The following is a 20,052-nucleotide window of genomic DNA, read 5'->3' as shown; positions in this document are numbered from 1 at the left end:
GAGATCATCTGCAATTATTTGCTGTGACGAAGGTCAGTTTTTGTGGCGAGGTTAGCTTGAAACTATATAATGAATATTATTCTGGGAGCAGGAATCAGGTTACATGCTTGGTAGCAATAATTTAGTAGGTCTTAAGTAGCTTTTGTGTTTAGAAGCTGGTTACAGCATCTTTCATAGATTATTATGCTTCATGATATTGTAAATTCAAAGAAAAAAAGAAAGAAATACCATCGCCTGAAGCATACGTATTAGTTTTCTCAGTCATTCAAAATTATTTTTTACGAGGTTGATGTTCTTCTGCTCATGCAATCAGATCTGGAAGTTGTAGGTTGAAGTATCTCTATGGGGCTTGAAATTATCTGTTTGTATTTATTGACAATTACTGCTTTATGATTCATTTGTCTCTGTTTCATCTGAAATCAAACCTTGTCGTTTCTTTGTATTTTTGCACTTGAGTGTGCCACACTGCTGGCCCACCATCTTGTTATGTTACATGAATGAGCATCACGACTCTAAAGCGTTCTGATGAACAGGCACTCACCTACTGAGCTGCCACTAAGCAACAGTAGTAATAAACAGTCCTTCTTTGCATGCTATCAGGTTATAAGGCTACAGATGCTGAGAAAGTTAGGTCGATGTGTGCTGTATTGCTTTCTGGTGTTTACGGTCTTATTGGACTTCGTGAACTCACTCATCGCATTGGTGTGTGCAATGAAAAGAAGTCCTACATAGAAAAATGGGAAAAAATGTTGCTGTGGAGTTGGCCAAATTCGATGAGAAATGAGTGAATTAAATGGCTTTTGGCTTGAGCCTCAGTAACTGTAATAAATTTTTAAGCGCAAACCAGTTGTGGCCAATTTTTTTAAAACGACAGATCCACATTTATACTGCCAAACGCTAAAAATTGAGTAACATTTCTTTTGCTTGACAGCCAACACTGTGAACGTACTTTCGCTGGTCACGCAGTAACTGACGAAAGAAAGAAGCGTATTAAGTACATAAACGACTTCTTCAATGGTCAAAATTATTTATAATATCTAGGACATGATTTGTTCCAATTCTTACGAATTTATGTTGAAGAAGAAAGACACTTTAGAAAATATTGGCAAGATTGAAAAATGCGAATCCAAGCGAAAAATCAAAACTGATCTCCTAATTCATAACTGCAATTTTGTTATCACTTATCGTTAGACAACCTTGTTTTGCTAGAGAAATTGGTACTTTGTCACTCATGTCTTGCTGTAATAAATTACTGCAGTATTGTTTACAGAAACAAACTATTTAATAAATAAAAGTAATAAATTAGAACTGTTTCATTTTTATAGGTGTTATAAGTGTATAAAATATACAATCTTTTGACTGTTAGCTGGCATATGACAACCTAGTTGGATATCTTTCATTTCGATAAAAATCGATACTCTTTGTGTCGACTGTTTTCCATTTACGACTGCTGCCAACGTCAAAGATCTAACGATTACAGAAAATTGACTGAACCGAAATATGAGGCACTATTTTAAATGTTTGATCTATTTTTAAATACCATTTGTATTCTACTCGTTGAGTTGCATTGCAGCCGAATTCATTTTGTTCATGTTCATTACTAGAAGTAAGTAATGCATTTGAATACGAACGTCTCTACTACGCACTTTTACAGATCCTTGTTTCCTTCGTGTGTAGTTTATATCATAATTGCTGATCGGTAAAAGGCACGCGCACATTGTTGTTGCCAGCAACCAAAGACAAACGAGGACGCTGTAGCATTCTGTGCACTTATTGTCAATAGACTGTATGTGTCCGGGAGAATAATCCGACTTGACCCTAATGCCCAAGGTTGTCGAAGTCTTTGTACGGAGTTGGCAATTTAAATGAAGGCAGGCCTACTTCTAAGATACCTACAGACGAGATGTGAAATTCCTTGTATTACGGAGCGATAGGTTTTCTCGATGTGAAGTTGTCATTTTTACAAGCGCAAAGTTTCTGATTACATGGTATTAATCTGCATTCAGTATGAAGCTACTAATTTTTACAAGGGCAGAGTGTCTAATAATCTTGGAGTGAACTACCGACAATACATGTGTATTAGTCATGGTGGCTTTGTATAGCTCAGTCTAAAAGGCTGTAATTTATAGAATCGGCACATTCGAGAGTCATCAGTCCAATTTCAGTCACTCCTAATTTTCTTGAATCGATTTTCATTACATTGCTACTTCCTCTCGTAATACGAAAGTCGAGCGACAAGTAGTCAATGACATGAGCTACACTCCTCAACTGATTTCAGCACGATGCGTGGAGCCTGTTACAACCCAAAATATCACCTAGATATTGCTGTGATTAGTTGCTTAGAGGTTGTGGTCAAAATGGAACTATGAGGATTCTCGTTACTGCAAGTGAGGCAACGTACTGTCATCGACTTCCTAATGGCAGAAGGTATTACTCGCAATTTATTGAAGATATGAAGGCAGTTTGCAGTAATGCCTGTTTCGAATTGAGCACTGTGTAGTGTGGGGTAAACAAGTGAAAAGCTGGCGGACGTGAAAGAATGGAACTCTGTGATGAAGCGTCCAACAAACTGTTCTCAGAAACCGACGGCAATATTTTGATTTCAGATTAAAACTGAATTCACTATTATGAACTCAAAATGAAAACCTCATTTTATGCGCTAGTGACTAAAATGGATTAGCTGTTTCATTTCTTGGAACAAATGATAGCACTGATTGAACTCGTTACGTAGAAACTCCAAGGGAATTGTAGGTAACAAGGAGAATGCTTCATTGCTATAAGACAGCACTAGGCTTCAGGAGTTGAGTATGCCCCCGTGAAACAGTTCAGCAGGCTGAAACTGATCCTAAGTTCAGATTTTAGGTTCAAATGGTTCAGATGGCTCTAAGCACTATGAGACTTAACATCTGAGGTCGTCAGTCCCCTAGACGTAGTGGAACTACTTAAACCTAACCTAAGGTCATCACACACATCCATGCCCGAGGCAAGATTCGAACCTGCGACCGTAGCAACAGCGCGGTTCCAGACTGAAGCGCCTAGAACCGCTTGGACACAGCGGCCGGCGAGATTTTAGGCCTTGTGGTTTTTATAAGTTTTGTAAAATGAAAGCATGCTTTCGCAGATTTAAGCAAGACTCCAGTTACGAACTGCAGACTCTGGAGAGGGCTTTCTGTAAGTAGGCTGTTTAGGTTTTCATGTTGGTAACGTCACCTAGCGCTCTGTATGAAAATCACTGGCTGTGCTGTGTGCAGTCTGTGGCTGGTTTGCATTGCTGGAATTTGCTATTGTAGTGTTGGGCAGTTGGCTGTTAACAGCGCGTAGCGTTGCGCAGTTGGAGGTGAGCTGCCAGCTGTGGTGGATGCGGGGAGAGAGATGGCGGAATATTGAGAGCGGATGATCTGGACGTGTGTCCATCAGAGAGAGTAAATTTGTAAGACTGGATGTCATGAACTGATATATATATTATGACTTTTGAACACTATTAAGGTAAATACATTGCTTGTTCTTTATCAAAATCTTTCATTTGCTAACTATGCCTATCAGTAGTTAGTCCCTTCAGTAGTTAGAATCTTTATTTAGCTGGCAGTATTGGCGCTCGCTGTATTGCAGTAGTTCGAGTAATGAAGATTTTTGTGAGGTAAGTGATTCATGAAAGGTATAGGTTATTGTTAGTCAGGGCCATTCTTTTGTAGGGATTATTAAAAGTCAGATTGCGTTGCGCTAAAAATATTATGTGTCAGTTTAGTGATGATCAGAATAGGTTAAGAGAAAACTGTCTTAGTACGTTGAGTTCTGCTCAGCTGTTTGAAAATCAAATAATGTAAGAGGTTTATCAACACAATCATAAATTTTTCTAAGGGGACGTTTCATACTTGCACGAAATTATGACACACATCTTGAAATTTATTTATCATTGGCAAAAATTTATCCAGTCATCTGTTGGCTGTGCTGAAAAATGATAATATTCATTAAACGAAAAATTCAAACGAAAGTTTTATCTTCCTCATTTTCAAAACTATTCCCACGAAGCCACTTGCACTGGGTCAGCTTTATGTATTACCTTTATTTACGCATTTCAGTGTGGCATTTAAATCTTAGGCGTTCCTTTGTGCAGCAAACCACATTCAATAAATAAGCCTGTATGAGCTCTTACATCGCGTGATCTGTGTGTTCCTTACATGTTTCTCCAAGAACATGTCCAGACGTGGGAGCTGGAGTTATTTTTTCTGGCTTGGGAGCTCTGCTGAATTTCGTTGTAACGCTACTCTAAAGGTTATAACATAGCCCTTTCTTTTTATAGTGTTCGACAACGCTGAACCGAAATCTCGTTGAGGGAAAAGTGTCCTACGGGAATAGAACAACAGAGCCGTTTTATCGCTTCCCTAACCAGAGATGCGGGATATCTGCATGAAAATTACGCTTGAAGCAGAGTTTACGAGACAGACGTGGAGCTCGGGTTGGCGTGCATCTGAGACGTAGCAGGCTGCCCGTACGCGTTGCATGACAACTGGGGGCGGGCTGAGGGCAATATTCGCGATGGGTCCGCGCCCGCTCAAGTACCACCGCGCAGCAATAACATAACGGCGGAACATCTCGCGCTGAAGTGCCTGTCGGCAACGAGGAACATTCGAGAGGCTTCGAGACAAGTCGATTTCGACTACAAATTGCTAAACCAAACTGTAGAGCAGAACACTAAAATCCACCGTTTGGAGCTTATTTATAACCAATCATGATGGTTCTACGTACAAAGCGCCTGCATTACATTCTGCGTGAAACTAATGGAAACCTATACAGAGGCCATGCAGGAAGCCTACGGTGATGAGTGCTTCAGCTCTAAGGTGGCTATAATTTCGCACCTTACAAGAACCCATCCACATATACTACTGGTCATTAAAATTGCTACACCACGAAGATGACGTGCTACAGACGCGAAATTTAACCGACAGGAAGAAGATGTTGTGATATGCAAATGATTAGCTTTTCAGAGCAGTCACACAAGGTTGGCGCCGGTGGCGACACCTACAACGTGCTGACATGAGGAAAGTTTCGAGCCGATTTCTCATACACAAACAGCAGTTTACCGGCGTTTCCTGGTTAAATGTTGTTGTGATGCCTCCTGTAAGGAGGAGAAATTCGTACAATCACGTTTCCGACTTTGATAAAGGTCGGATTGTAGCCTATCGCGATTGCGGTTTATCGTATCGCGACATTCCTGCTCGCGTTGGTCGAGATCCAATGACAGTTAGCAGAACAAGGAATCGGTGGGTTCAGGAGGGTAATACGGAACGCCGTGCTGGATCCCAACGGCCTCGTATCACTAGCAGTCGAGATGACAGGCATATTATCCGAATGGCTGTAACGGATCGTGCAGCCACGTGTCCATCCCTGAGTCAACAGATGGGGACGTTTGCAAGACAACAACCATCTGCACGAACAGTTCGACGACGTTTGTAGCAGCAAGGACTATCAGCTCGGAGACCATTGATGCGGTTACCCTTTACGCTGCATCACAGACAGGAGCGCCTGCGATGGTGTACTCTTCGACGAACCTGGGTGCACGAATGGCAAAACGTCATTTTTTCCGATGAATCCATGTTCTGTTTACAGCATCATGATGGTTGCATCCGTGTTTGGCGACATCGCGGTAAACGCACATTGCAAGCGTGTATTCGTCACCTCCATACTGGCGTGATGGTATGGGGTGCCATACGTTACACGTCTCAGACACCTCTTGTTCACATTGACGGGCCCTTTGAACAGTGGACGTTACATCGCAGATATGTTACAACCCGTGGCCCTACCCTTCATTCGATCCATGCGAAACCCTACATTTCAGCAGGATAATGCACGACCGCCTTTCTGGATACACAAAATGTTCGACTGCTGCCCTGGCCAGCACATTCTCCAGGTCTCTCACCAACTGAAAACGTCTGGTCAATGGTGGCCGAGCAACTGGCTCGTCACAATACGCCAGTCGTTACTCTTGATGAACTGTGGTATCGTGTTGAAGTTGCATGGGCAACTGTACCTGTACACGCCATCGAAGCTCTGACTCAATGCCCAGGCCGTTATTACGGCCAGAGGTGGTTGTTCTTGGTACTGATTTCTCAGGATCTATGCACCCAAATTGCGTGAAAATGTAATCACATGTCAGATCTAGTATAATATATTTGTCCAACGAATACCCGTTTATCATCTGCATTTCTTCTTGGTGTAGCAATTTTAATGGCCAGTAGTGTACAAACACAATTAGGTATCATGTGACAACCTGTATCGTATATACAGGGTGTTTCGAAAATGACCGGTATATTTGAAACGGCAATAAAAACTAAACGAGCAGCGATAGAAATACACCGTTTGTTGCAATATGCTTGGGACAACAGTACATTTTCAGGCAGACAAACTTTCGAAATTACAGTAGTTACAATTTTCAACAACAGATGGCGCTGCGGTCTGGGAAACTCTATAGTACGATATTTTCCACATATCCACCATGCGTAGCAATAATATGGCGTAGTCACTAAATGAAATTACCCGAAACCTTTGACAACGTGTCTGGCGGAATGGCTTCACATGCAGATGAGATGTACTGCTTCAGCTGTTCAATAGTTTCTGGATTCTGGCGGTACACCTGGTCTTTCACGTGTCCCCACAGAAAGAAGTCACAGGGGTTCATGTCTGGCGAATAGGGAGGCCAATCCACGCCGCCTCCTGTATGTTTCGGATAGCCCAAAGCAATCACACGATCATCGAAATATTCATTCAGGAAATTAAAGAAAACGGCCGTGCGATGTGGCCGGGCACCATCTTGCATAAACCACGAGGTGTTCGCAGTGTCGTCTAAGGCAGTTTGTACCGCCACAAATTCACGAAGAATGTCCAGATAGCGTGATGCAGTAATCGTTTCGGATCTGAAAAATGGGCCAATGATTCCTTTGGAAGAAATGGCGGCCCAGACCAGTACTTTTTGAGGATGCAGGGACGATGGGACTGCAACATGGGGCTTTTCGGTTCCCCATATGCGCCAGTTCTGTTTAGTGACGAAGCCGTCGAGGTAAAAATAAGCTTCGTCAGTAAACCAAATTCTGCCCACATGCATATCGCCGTCATCAATCCTGTGCACTATATCGTTAGCGAATGTCTCTCGTGCAGCAATGGTAGCGGCGCTGAGGGGTTGCCGCGTTTGAATTTTGTATGGATAGAGGTGTAAACTCTGGCGCATGAGACGATACGTGGACGTTGGCGTCATTTGGACCGCAGCTGCAACACGGCGAACGGAAACCCGAGGCCGCTGTTGGATCACCTGCTGCACTAGCTGCGCGTTGCCCTCTGTGGTTGCCGTACGCGGTCGCCCTACCTTTCCAGCACGTTCATCCGTCACGTTCCCAGTCCATAGAAATTTTTCAAACAGATCCTTTATTGTATCGCTTTTCGGTCCTTTGGTTACATTAAACCTCCGTTGAAAACTTCGTCTTGTTGCAACAACACTGTGTTCTAGGCGGTGGAATTCCAACACCAGAAAAATCCTCTGTTCTAAGGAATAAACCATGTTGTCTACAGCACACTTGCACGTTGTGAACAGCACACGCTTACAGCAGAAAGACGACGTACAGAATGGCGCACCCACAGACTGCGTTGTCTTCTATATCTTTCACATCACTTGCAGCGCCATCTGTTGTTGAAAATTGTAACTACTGTAATTTCGAAAGTTTGCCCGCCTGAAAATGTACTGTTGTCCCAAGCATATTGCAACAAATGGTGTATTTCTATCGCTGCTCGTTTAGTTTTTATTGCCGTTTCAAATATACCAGTCATTTTTGAAACACCCTGTATAAATATACTAAGGCGACTGACATTGTCACATAAGCCGTGTAAATAATTGTTAAAGCTTATTGCATGAAAGGTGGTGGAGTGTCTTTTTTTATCAGAACGGCGTAATAAATGATTGCCTATACTAGTAGAGGTTGGAACGACAGTTGAAATGAAACGGCAGGCGGAACTCAATCTTGGGGTGGAAGGCCCACACAGGTGTGGTGGTTCAGCTCCACACAGGAAGTGCCAAGACGGACAGTCTGGACACCTGAGCGTGAAGACATTGTAGTAGGGCTGGAAGGATAACCGGATAATACTTCCGAACTCTGCATATCTTGAGAAGAACGAAGACGCAATTGAGAAGAACGAAGAAGTGGCATCTCGGAAACCACGCAGGCTGTGTTATTTCCAAGGATTTTTACTCAGAAGCGTACCATTGTACGAGTGTAGTTTCCTCCTTGCAAACTTTCCGCGCTGGACGACAAAAGACTAAAATATGGTTGGTCGGCGTTCGGAAGAGAGAGGGAGAATATTTCGTGGTTTCGGGAATATGATTTCGTTTTCAGAATTACGAGGGTGGGGAGCTGAGCCTTGCCGGGAAGACAGCAGTGGAGAGACGAGGTTTTCCGTTGTGAGCGCCCGTGTGTGACGGTCGCTCGGTATCAGCTTTGTTGCTATAGACGGACTTGCTGTCTTTGCCATCAGGTGAGTATATAGTTAGAACAATTACGCACTATACTCTTGCGAACCTATACGATTCTGGACTTCACCTCCGGGTTGGAAGTCGTCGTTCAGTACGCAGCGTTCAGTAATTGAGAGCACTTCCTCTGCCTATACTTACGTTGAGACGTTATCTGAACTCCGTCCTTGTGGCTAGGAGTTCGCGTCTCTCGTCTGTAGAACACAGAGAGGAGAAGACAGTATTAGAGTATACTAATCAGAGGACCGCCTTCTGCCGTCCTAGTGTTTGAATGAGTTTATTTGTGGCTGGAGTTCTTCCATTGTCGCAGACGAGTACGAGAACCACCACTTCGACGAACCGGACGCAGTACATACGGTGATATCGCAAATTGCTTCGGCTTATTAGGGCTAAAAAGCTAAACAGCTGTGATCAAGTTAGTTTATTTCCACTGAGGTTCCACACCACCGTAGATCATCTTTGAAAGCAGTGACTTCTAATGTTTGGTACGTAGAATATGTCAGTCATTTCGCGTTGTTGATACTAGATCGCGCAGTCATAATAAGAGGCAGAGTTTGGCAACTTTTAGCAATTTTACTTAGGAAATGTAAACTTTGTAATATAAAGGTTTTTTTTTTTAATCTAGAAGAAATATATAAGCAGGAACAACATTTATCATTTAGTAGGATAAGTTGACTTCATCATTCATTTATGTTTAGATCGTAATTTATAGAATTAAGAGATCCTCAGATCTGCTTCAGGGAATAGTCAGACAGGGCCAAATTTTCATTTTAGTTTTTATTATTTTCCGTTGCGCGCATTCATTTTACACCCGCCTGGAGTAGCATCTTGGAAAGCCATACGAATGACCGAATGGAAGTTGAACATTACCCTCGTTCAGGACGTCCTTGAACGTCTGCCGACGACGCTCATGTCAGTAGCGTCTACAGAATTGTGCGAGCCCGTCGAAGACTGACAGTCCGCAAGGTAGCAGAAGAATGTAACATTTCAGTGACACAGCATCTTGGAATGCATCTTGTTGCCGCCAAGTTCGTCCCACGGCTCATGAGTCAAGACCACAAAGACCTGCGCCTCACAATCTGTGAAGAGCTTTTGGATCGCACAAATGTGGACGAGACTTTCTGTACTCTCCAGAACTGGCCCCTGCGGACTCTTTTACATCTTCAAAGTTGAAAAGTTCTTTGAAAGGTCGTAGATTTGCAACGACACACGGGACACCAGAAAATTCACAGACGACGCTTCGCGCTGTTCAGAGAGAGTCATATCAAGACTGCTTCCGGAAGTTGAAACGGCGTTGCGAGCGGTGCATCAACAACGGAGGAGAGTATTTCGAAGGAGACCATGCACGGCTTGGTTCTACAGCTGTTTCGCTTTTCAAATATTGTTTTCTGATGGCCAAACGCAATGCCCAAAATGTCTACCATTAGCTCTAACACAAGATTCTAAACGCCACATCATGTTATCTTCCGCGCTCTCATATTCCAGGTGTCTGTCGTATCTGCTGAAATTCTTCTCGAACACGTTGGCGAAGAAAGTCAAGACGTGCTATAGGTCTCGAATACACTGTTTCCTTTAAATGACTCTCAAAATAAAAATGCAGTGGATTGAATCAAGACATAGGGCAGCCCAAGATGTTACTGGCCCAGAACCCACTCATTTATTTGGTAAACGATGATTTACTGCTATTCTTATTTGGGGAGGAGAGGTTGTTGGTTGGTTGGTTGGTTGTTTGGGGAGGAGACCAGACAGCGTGGTCATCGGTCTCATCGGAACTGGGAAGGAAGTCGGCCGTGCCCTTTCAGAGGAACCATCCCGGCATTTGCCTGGAATGGTTTTAGGGAAATCACGGAAAACCTAAATCAGGATGGCCGGACGCGGGATTGAACCGTCGTCCTCCCGAATGCGAGTCCAGTGTCTAACCACTGCGCCACCTCGCTCGGTGGAGAGGTTGTGGTCCATCGTGGATGAACCACACCTTCTGACTTGAGTGTAGTGGAAAATCTTCCAAGAAAACATTCATATGTTCCATTAAAAATTCGCTGTATCATGCTTCAGTCAGAGACCCATGGAGAACGAGAGACCCAGTTAATCAGTCTCCAATTATGCCAGCCCGTACAGTAACGATATTCTGCAGTCCATTCCTGGTAAACTTTACTTCGTGAGTGAATAGTACGGCAAATGAAGTGTTGGTCCTGAGCACAAGTCTGGACTGAAGATCTGTTTCACTCTCTGAAGATGATCTGAAGCAAGAAGTTGCTGTCGTACCACTTTCTACACTGTCACATGGCTAAAATTCCCAGTTTCTGTTATTTCACTGGTACCGCTGCCATTATTATTCTCATTACGATAAAGTACTGGGTTTTTAAATCAGGTGTTCCAACACTATTTTGTCTTTCACGATGAAATGACCTTTATGTAACTTAATGGAACACCTATAGCCGTCCTTTCGATGTCTTTTATTATATGGCTGGCAGTTTCGGTGATTCAGTCCAACATCTTCAGGCCTTAAGTTACGCTGAGGGGGTTACGTTCAATCGTATACACGATTCCATCAGAGGCCAGCATCTATGAACTAGTTTCCGTAGACTGTAACAACATCGTTGCAATGCGCTTGAAGCCAGCAGAAAATTTGAAAACGGAGCAATCAAGTAACATCAAAAATTGTCTGTCACTAAGAAAATAAAACAGTTGACCAAATGTTTACATGAAGTTTTTTGTTCCTATTCTCCAGATGTTACCCACATATTACTTAACACACTATTTAATGTAGATAGAGAGGTAAAAATTGATACACATGCTTGGAATGACATGGAGTTTTATTAGAAAAAAAATTGCTAGACGCGTGAAAGATCTCTTGCGCGCGTCGTTTGGTGATGATCGTGTGCTCAGCCGCCACTTTCGTCATGCTTGGCCTCCCAGGTCCCCAAACCTCAGTCCGTGCGATTATTGGTTTTGGGGTTACCTGAAGTCGCAAGTGTATCGCGATCGACCGATATCTCTAGGGATGATTAATGACAACATCCGACGCCAATGCCTCACCATAACTCCAGACTTGCTTTACAGTGCTGTTCACAACATTATTCCTCGACTACAGCTATTGTTGAGGAATCATGGTGGACATATTGAACATTTCCTGTAAAGAACATCATCTTACTTTGTTATGCCAATTATTGCTATTCTAATCAGATGAAGCGCCATCTGTCGGACATTTTGTGAACTTTTGTATTTTTTTGGTTCTAATAAAACCCCATGTCATTCCAAGCATGTGTGTCAATTTGTAGCTCTCTATCTACATTATTCTATGATTTATGTAGTTTTCAAATTCATACTGAGTTTTTGATCACCCGGTACATACGGTGATCCACCTGCCCCTACTAATGTATTGTATGTTATAGCTGGAATTCAAAAAACGCGCGAGATTTTTCATATTCTCTACATCGCTGCGCACAAACTTTTAGTCCTACAGAAAAAATGTGCAGGCCATTTTTTAAAAAAAAATGACTGTAGTTAATTTTTTTAGTCCTATACGTTTTCGGTAGATGCCACATGTCTCGAGTTATTCAAGAAAAACGTGCAAAGTAACCTTCAGACGTATCCCTACTTCCACCCTCGGCCGCCACTGATCAGGATTGTTGTTCATGGCACTCCCTTCTACCAATGTATAAAAACTGGCGACTGAAATTGCCATATTTGACATTTTTCAGTCTTCATTGACTGACCATTTTACGCAACAGGACTAGTCAAGCACTTAAAAATAATAAAACTGAAGTTTGCGTAAATATTACCTAACAATTTTGTGAGTTTAGCAGCATGAAATAAACAGTCACATCATTATACTCGCCAGGCCTTCTGACTACGAAACTACTGTGCCGGTAATGTTTAAATTCGGATCGAACTGTCAACGTAATTAGTTTTAGCGTAATGTTTACCGAAGTCGTTTTTCTTTCATTGCCCTCACGGGCACCTTTAAATTAATAATGTTAGCGAAATAGCCGACTATGCTGCTGGAATAGTAGTCCAATCAACAGAGACCAAAAAAGGGTCGAATATTGGAAATAGTTCGTGTTGCCGAAAATTTTTGTATAGTGGTAGGAAGGACATACTAGAAATACTGGCTGGTGAGGAACGAGTGTGGGTGTTGAGGTGCGTTTGAAGGTCACTTTTTTACGTTTTACTAGCATAACTCGAAAACCGATACGTGAGACTCGCTAACTCTTAAGAACGCACCTAATTTTCTTCTACCTCTCCCCCTCTCCCTCTCCCTCCTTCTCTCCCCCTTCCCCCCCGCCCCTCTCTCTCTCTCTCAAAAATTTCAAAAGACTGTTGAGAGATATTTTCTGAGTATTTTGATCTAAGGATCTCCGGTGGCTCGTAGGCTTTCGTTCGATTTATGACCCTCGTTTATCTTTATACCGGTATTAAATGGAAAATAACTGCAAAGTAGGCTAGTACCTGTCGACTGTATATCCTGTGTCTCTCGTTAGGAAACAAACTTGCTGCATTCACTTACGGTATTTGCTGTTAATCACAGCAACACTCACTTTGCGTATCGCCCTGAAGTTTGCATTCACTGCTGCTTCGTTGTGTCCGATTTATTTATCCAGCACTGTTAGATGTACTTTAACAGTGACGCACTATAGCATGTATAGGTAGCGGTGAAGAGATGGCCGATATGCGCCTCGTGTATCGATTTATTGAATACCATGGAAGAGCAGGACAACGGAGCTATTCCGAGCTATTTCCGCAGCGATGGCAAACACGTGTCAGTACTTTTGCATGTGTACTTAGACTCCTAAGAGAAAACGGATACCCTTTCCTGTTAGAATGACTTAATTCTACATGCTTTTTGATTGTAGTAAAGGAATTTTCGCTGGAAAAAAGGTAACTGGGTAACGAACTGAATAAATCACAATTACAGCAACGACCGCCTGGAGATGATGGACCTTGTATCAAGATAAAATATGTCCGTAAAGAACCTCCGAAATACTGTCTATGGTGTTCGGATTGGTTACTCATATTCAGTCTTGTTTGCTGGTCCGTTCGCGTGAGCTGACTCGCTCTCTCACCACAGCTGTGAGCGACTAATGCTGATGGAACGAACGGTGAGAGGAAAGGAAGGGTAATGAGAGATTGGTTCAAATGGTTCAAATGGCTCTGAGCACTATAGAACTTAACATCTGAGGTCATCAGTCCCCTAGAACTTAGAACTGCTTAAACCTAACTAACCTAAGGACATCACACACATCCATGCCCGAGGCAGGATTCGATCGTGCGATAGTAGCGGATGGGCGGTTCCTTTCTCTTGGAAAACGGCGCTTTACACTGCCTAAAGGTTCACAAGCACCGCGGATACATAAGGTTAACACACAAAACAAATTAAAATGAGACATCAGCCAATGAATCAGTATAAAATGTCTATCAGATGTTGCAATCATATTTCTCTTCGAATACCACGGAAATATGGGCATCCGGACCCAACAAACAGAAGGGAGACAGACCAAAATGACAGTGAAGACTCTCCTGATGCCCTTCAGATAAATCGCAGCACAAGCCATGTGAGTGCTCGGTAACTTACACGGTGTAACGCGATCCCGATATTGGTTACCTGCCAACAGCTAACACCACCACGAAGAGACCCCATTGAAAGCTCCTTACAGCCTCGTTTCTCAGTTGATACTGTCTAGCAAACCGGCCACCAGGCCTGGACACGTTAGTCAAAGATCTTATGAACAGTGATATCGATACTTAGCGAGAAAGCAGCCACGACACAATTCACTTCCATTTACGTACAAGTCAGCCAAAGCCCGTCATAGCTGGTGCGTGTTTGGAGTGTGTGTGTGTGTGTGTGTGTGTGTGTGTGTGTGTGTGTGTGCGTGCGTGCGTGTGCGTGTCCGAGTGCGTGTAGGGGGGAGGGGGGTTGGGAAGAGGGTTACATTTCTTCAAAAGCGTCTCATTAGAATTTTTAGTTCTTTCTTGTTGATCTCCAACTTCGGCCTCCACAGAAGAGTGGCTGGATGTTGTGCGAGATTTTGGAGGTAGGATTTTTTGCACTGCCTGTAGCGTTTGGCGGCAAATATATGAGCCTGCAGTACCCAAACAGTAGTGGACACAGGTATTTCAGTTGCAAGTACAATTTCATTGGTCTTTTATTTGTTCTCGTCGACGCAGTTCATGAATGAAAGCGACTCGTAAAGGACTCAGGACGGCTTCGGCTCATCTGCGTCCGCAGAAAGATTGTTTGTCGTAAATGTAAAAGAAGGCTTTTTTTTACTTTGTTCCGGTTTGCCTTTGCCATTTCCGGGTTGCTTTTTCTGTGAGAAACTGTAGACAGTCATTTCGTTTCAGTCGGAGGTTCAAATCCGACAGCAATTAACCAACCACAAACAAGGATCTACACATCCTTTCCAATTCCATGTGTTTTTCGTTGGGACCGCTCTGCCAAAGTGTTAACGCAGAGGCAAGTTTGAACGCATACAAAAAAACTGTGTCCTTTAACAGCGAGACGGAGTAAAACAAAGCATCAAAGAAACGCAGCTGCGCATGCATGCACTACTTTTGCACGGGTCTCACCGTCTGGGAAGAGGGGAGCGCTACGTCTGTAAACAGTGACCTGTAAGCACAAAGCAGAGGCGTGCGTGACTTTGCGCCGTTACGTGCGACCCAATGCCTCTTTGTGCAATGGCCGCTTCCACCTACTGCGCACGGAAAGTTGCACAGATGTAAGCTCACCTTTAGAAGTGGAATAGGTACTCTTTTCACGACGGAATGAATATTGTTGTTGTGGTCTTCAGTCCAGAGACTGGGCTGATGCAGCTCTCCATGCTACTCTGTCCTGTGCAAGCTTCTTCATCTCCCAGTACCTACTTCAACCTACATCCTTTTGAATCTGTTTAGTGTATTCATCTCTTGGGGTCTCTCTACGATTTTTACCCTCCACGCTGCCCTCCAACATTAAATTCGTGATCCCTTGATGCCTCAGAATATGTCCTACCAAGCGATCCCTTCTTCTAGTCACGTTATGGCACAAATTTCTCTTCTCCTCAGTTCTGTTCAACACCTCCTCATTGGTTATGTGATCTACCCATCTAATCTTTAGCATTCTTCTGTAGCACCACATTTCGGAAGCATCTATTCTCTTCTTCTCCGAACTATTTATCGTCCATGTTTCACTTCCATACATGGCTACACTCAATACAAATACTTTCAGAAACGACTTCCTGAGACTTAAATCTATACTCGATGTAAACAAATTTCCCTTAATCAGAAACGCTTTCCTTGCCATTGCCAGTCTACATTTTATATCCCCTCTACTTCGACCATCATCACTTATTTTGCTTCCCAAATAGCAAAACTCCTTTACTACTTTAAATGTCTCATTTCCTAATCTAATTCCCTCATCAACTTAATTTTACTACATTCCATTATCCTCGTTTTGCTTTTGTTGATGTTCATCTTATATCATCCTTTTAAGATACTGTCCATTCCGTTCAACTACTCTTCCAAGTCCTTGGCTGTCTCTGGCAGAATTAAAATGTCATCGACGAACCTCAAAGTTTTATTTCTTCTCTATGGATTTTAATTAAGTCTACAAATGCTAGAAACGTAGGTTTGCCATTCCTTAATCTATTTTCTAAGCTAAGTCGTAGGGTCAGTATTGCCTCACGTCTTCCAACATTTGTACGGAATGCAAACAGATCTTCCCCGACGTCGGCTTCTACCAGCTTTTCCATTCGTCTGTAAAGAATTCGCATTAATATTTTGCAGCCGTGACTTATTAAACTGATAGTTCGCTAATTTTCACATCTGTCAACTCCTGCTTTCTTTGGGATTGGAATTATTATATTCTTCTTAAAGTCTGAGGGTATTTCGCCTGTCTCATACATCTTGCTCACTAGATGGTAGAGTTTTGTCAGGACAGGCTCTCCCAAGGCTGTCAGTAGTTCTAAGGCATCTTGTCTACTCCCGGGGCCTTGTTTCGACTCAGGTCTTTCAGTGCTCTGTCAAACTCTTCACGCAGTATCGTATCTCCCATTTCATCTGTAAGTAGGCTGTTTATGTTTTCTTATTGGCAACGTTACGTAGCGCTCTGTATGAAAATCACTGGCTGTGCTGTGTGCAGTCTGTGGCTAGTTTGCATTGTTGTCTGCCATTGTAGTGTTGGGCAGCGGCAGCTGGATGTGAACAGCACGTAGCGTTGCGCAGTTGGAGGTGAGCCGCCAGCGGTGGTGGATGTGGGGAGAGAGATGGCGAAGTTTTGAAATTTGTCATGAACTGCTATATATATTATGACTATTAAGGTAAATACATTGTTTGTTCTCTATTAAAATCTTTCATTTGCTAACTATGCCTATCAGTAGTTAGTTCCTTCCGTAGTTTGAATCTTTTATTTAACTGGCAGTAGTGGCGCTCGCTGTATTGCAGTAGTTCGAGTAACGAAGATTTTTGTGAGGTAAGTGATTTGTGAAACGTATAGGTTAATATGAGACAGGGCCATTCTTTTGTAGAGATTATTGAAAGTCAGATTGCGTTGCGCTAAAAATATTGTGTGTCAGTTTAAGCACAGTCCTGTATAATTGTTCAAAAGGGGACGTTACATATGTCGACCCTTAGCCGAGGATACCTCACTGGAATATTCTGATTTTTTTCTTGTAGTTTGTGCAGTTAGTGCAGCCTTTGTTTATTGCTAGCGCGTAATTGTAGAGAGAATCTCCTTTGTAGTTGCAGTCTTTCATTGTTGTACAGTAAAACAGTTGTGACATGCATGTAGATTTGCACCAAGTATTTCGCAGCTGCCCTTGCAATTAAGTAGACATTATTTCCATTTCTGTGTTAATGTGTTATCTTATTTTTCTCTTCAAATTGTGCTTTTCTGTGTTATTGTGTGAAATATTGTGACAATTATGGCGTGTGAAAAACGTAATACTAGGCTCCAAAGTAAACTGAGAAATGACAGTGAAGACGAAAGCAGTGTGTTAGCGCCACCATGTAATGAATTAACTAATGTTCAACATAGTAATTTGGTAATTGTGCATAGGGAAATGGAGCGGGCTGCAAACAATGGCGTAGGCAGTGAAACAATTAGTGAACAGGGAAGCATTATCGATCGATCGCTCGGCAACAGCTCGCCTCAGGGATCCGAAATGACAGGACACAATTTTGCAAATATTGTAGATTCAGGTTTTGCGTCCTCACCGTTTTCTCAAATAAGTCAAGACACATTTTCTGCTTGTCAAAATGTGAATGTTGCCGGTGCAAATGCACTGCCGAAAAGCGTAGAGGAACAGATTCCAGACACTAATGCATTGTTATTACAGTTAATGCAACAAATGGAACAAAATCAGAGACAAACACAGCAAAACCTTCAAAAGTTAGACACACTGGAACAAAATCAGAGACAAACACAGCAAAAGCTTCAAAAGTTAGACACGATGGAACAAAATCAGAGACAAACACAGCAACAGCTTCAAAAGTTAGACTCATTGGAACAAACTCTTGAACAAACACGTGAAGATTTAACTACTGAGTTACATAACATTGAATCGAAATGTCAAAAAGTCTGTAATGACGTAAAAACTCAAATTTGTGAGCATTTTCAACCTATTTTTTCGCGGCATGAAAATGCATTACAGAATCACGAAGCAGCCATAAAAGAACTGCAAACTATTGTTCATGAAAATCATGAGACCTTGCAAGCTAAAATTGACTCAGTTGCATCTACCGATTCGGTTACGCAACTTGCAAAATCTCAGGAAAACTTAAAGGACACAGTAGATACTCTGAAAATTGGTTCAGAAAGACACATTCGGATCAGCTAAATAATTTATCTACGAAGGTAGATGATAATCTGAATGACAAACCGGTAGTCTTTAATAACACAGAAGAGTGCGAACAAATTAGGAAATTCCAACAAAATCAGAATCAAATTAATACGCAACACCAAAGAGAAATCCGTGAAGTACAAGATCAGTTGGCACAAGTAATACAAAAATTACAAATTTCAGAGGACACTCGCGCTCCAACACGGAAAGAGGGACTTAGAAATACGAAAAAACTGCAAAATAATAACACAGGGCATTTCGGAAGTTATGAAAGAAATTGGCAATGTGCACCGAATTTTGACATGGAACCGCCGAATCGACGTAACAATGACCGATATGCGACTCGCCGACATGATGATTTTGACTATAAGCTGTACATTACTACACGTAAATTTAAAATATTTAAGAATTCTGGCAACGACATTATCCACAAGTGTGGCTCCGTCAATTCGCTCATTGTTTTCCTCCCAACTGGTCATTGGAGCACAGGTTAGAATTTATATGTGGCTACTTAGAGAATGAACCAGCTGCAAGAATGCGATCGGTCATTCACGATTGTCACAGTGAAGGAGAATTTTACCATGCCTTCCTCTCAGCATATTGGTCTCAAACTACACAAGACCGAGTGAAACATAGCATCATAATGATGAAACATTTCGAACAATCTGAATTTTCCAGTCATGTGAAATATTTTGAAGACATGTTGCACAAGAATCAGTACCTGTCAAACCCATACAGCCCCTCAGAACTCATCCGCATTTGCTTAATCAAATTACCTGAACATTTACGACATATTATTTTGGCAGGACGTTGCAAAGACGACATTGAAGGTTTTCAGGGACTCTTACAAGAATTAGAAATTGACACTGACAATCGCGGAATGCGAAAACAGGAACACAACAATTACAGGTCACATCCGTCACAATTCCGCGATGAAAGAAATAATAACTGGACACGACAAGGCTATTCTCACAACACAAATCGTGACCAAAACAGACACCACCCGTATGCCAACCGTTGGCAGAATAGTAGTTACAGAGAAAGATCGCATTTCCGTAGTAACGAATATGACAGAGATTACCATAGAAACAGACAATATGGGAACCAAAACAATTATTATCAAGGGAGACAGAATAACTTCAGACGCAACAGTTCGGCGCACAGTTACGATTCAGGGAGAAATACTCCACCACGTGACGGACAAAGAAGAAACTACGGAACCTACCGACATGACGACAGACGATATATTCGTAACGACAGACCTGAATTTCATCAGAACTGGCGGGATTTAAACAGGGTAGGGCCTTCTCGTCAAGGTGAATTTGTAGAAGTTAGGTCTCCTAATCCCAATAACAACGCGCGCCAACAAAGGGACAGACAATGACTCGCACCGCAGGCAGCCGCATGGGTCGGCTGGTTTAGAGAAAAATAACATAGACGCTAACTTTGAGAAAAATCCCAGTATTCTTTACCGACGTATACCGCATGATAATTGCGTTGAAGTTGAAACTCTGCGTACTAGGAAGATAATGGTTCACACCATATTTCACATATAAAACCGTTTATTGAAAGATAATCTGTTTTTTAACTTAGTCTTTGCCATAAAACTTTCACTTCACGCATTAGTACAATTTGTCACACTGAGAAACTGTTAACATGCAACAATGTTCTGAAGTTAACTATCCAGTCTAGAACCTAGGGAACATTTTTAAACAGAAATTA

The sequence above is a fragment of the Schistocerca piceifrons genome, chromosome 3 (assembly GCF_021461385.2).
Source record: "Schistocerca piceifrons isolate TAMUIC-IGC-003096 chromosome 3, iqSchPice1.1, whole genome shotgun sequence".
NCBI lineage: Eukaryota > Metazoa > Arthropoda > Insecta > Orthoptera > Acrididae > Schistocerca > Schistocerca piceifrons.
The sequence above is the reverse complement of the archived record's forward strand: the minus strand, read 5'-3'. Positions refer to the sequence as shown.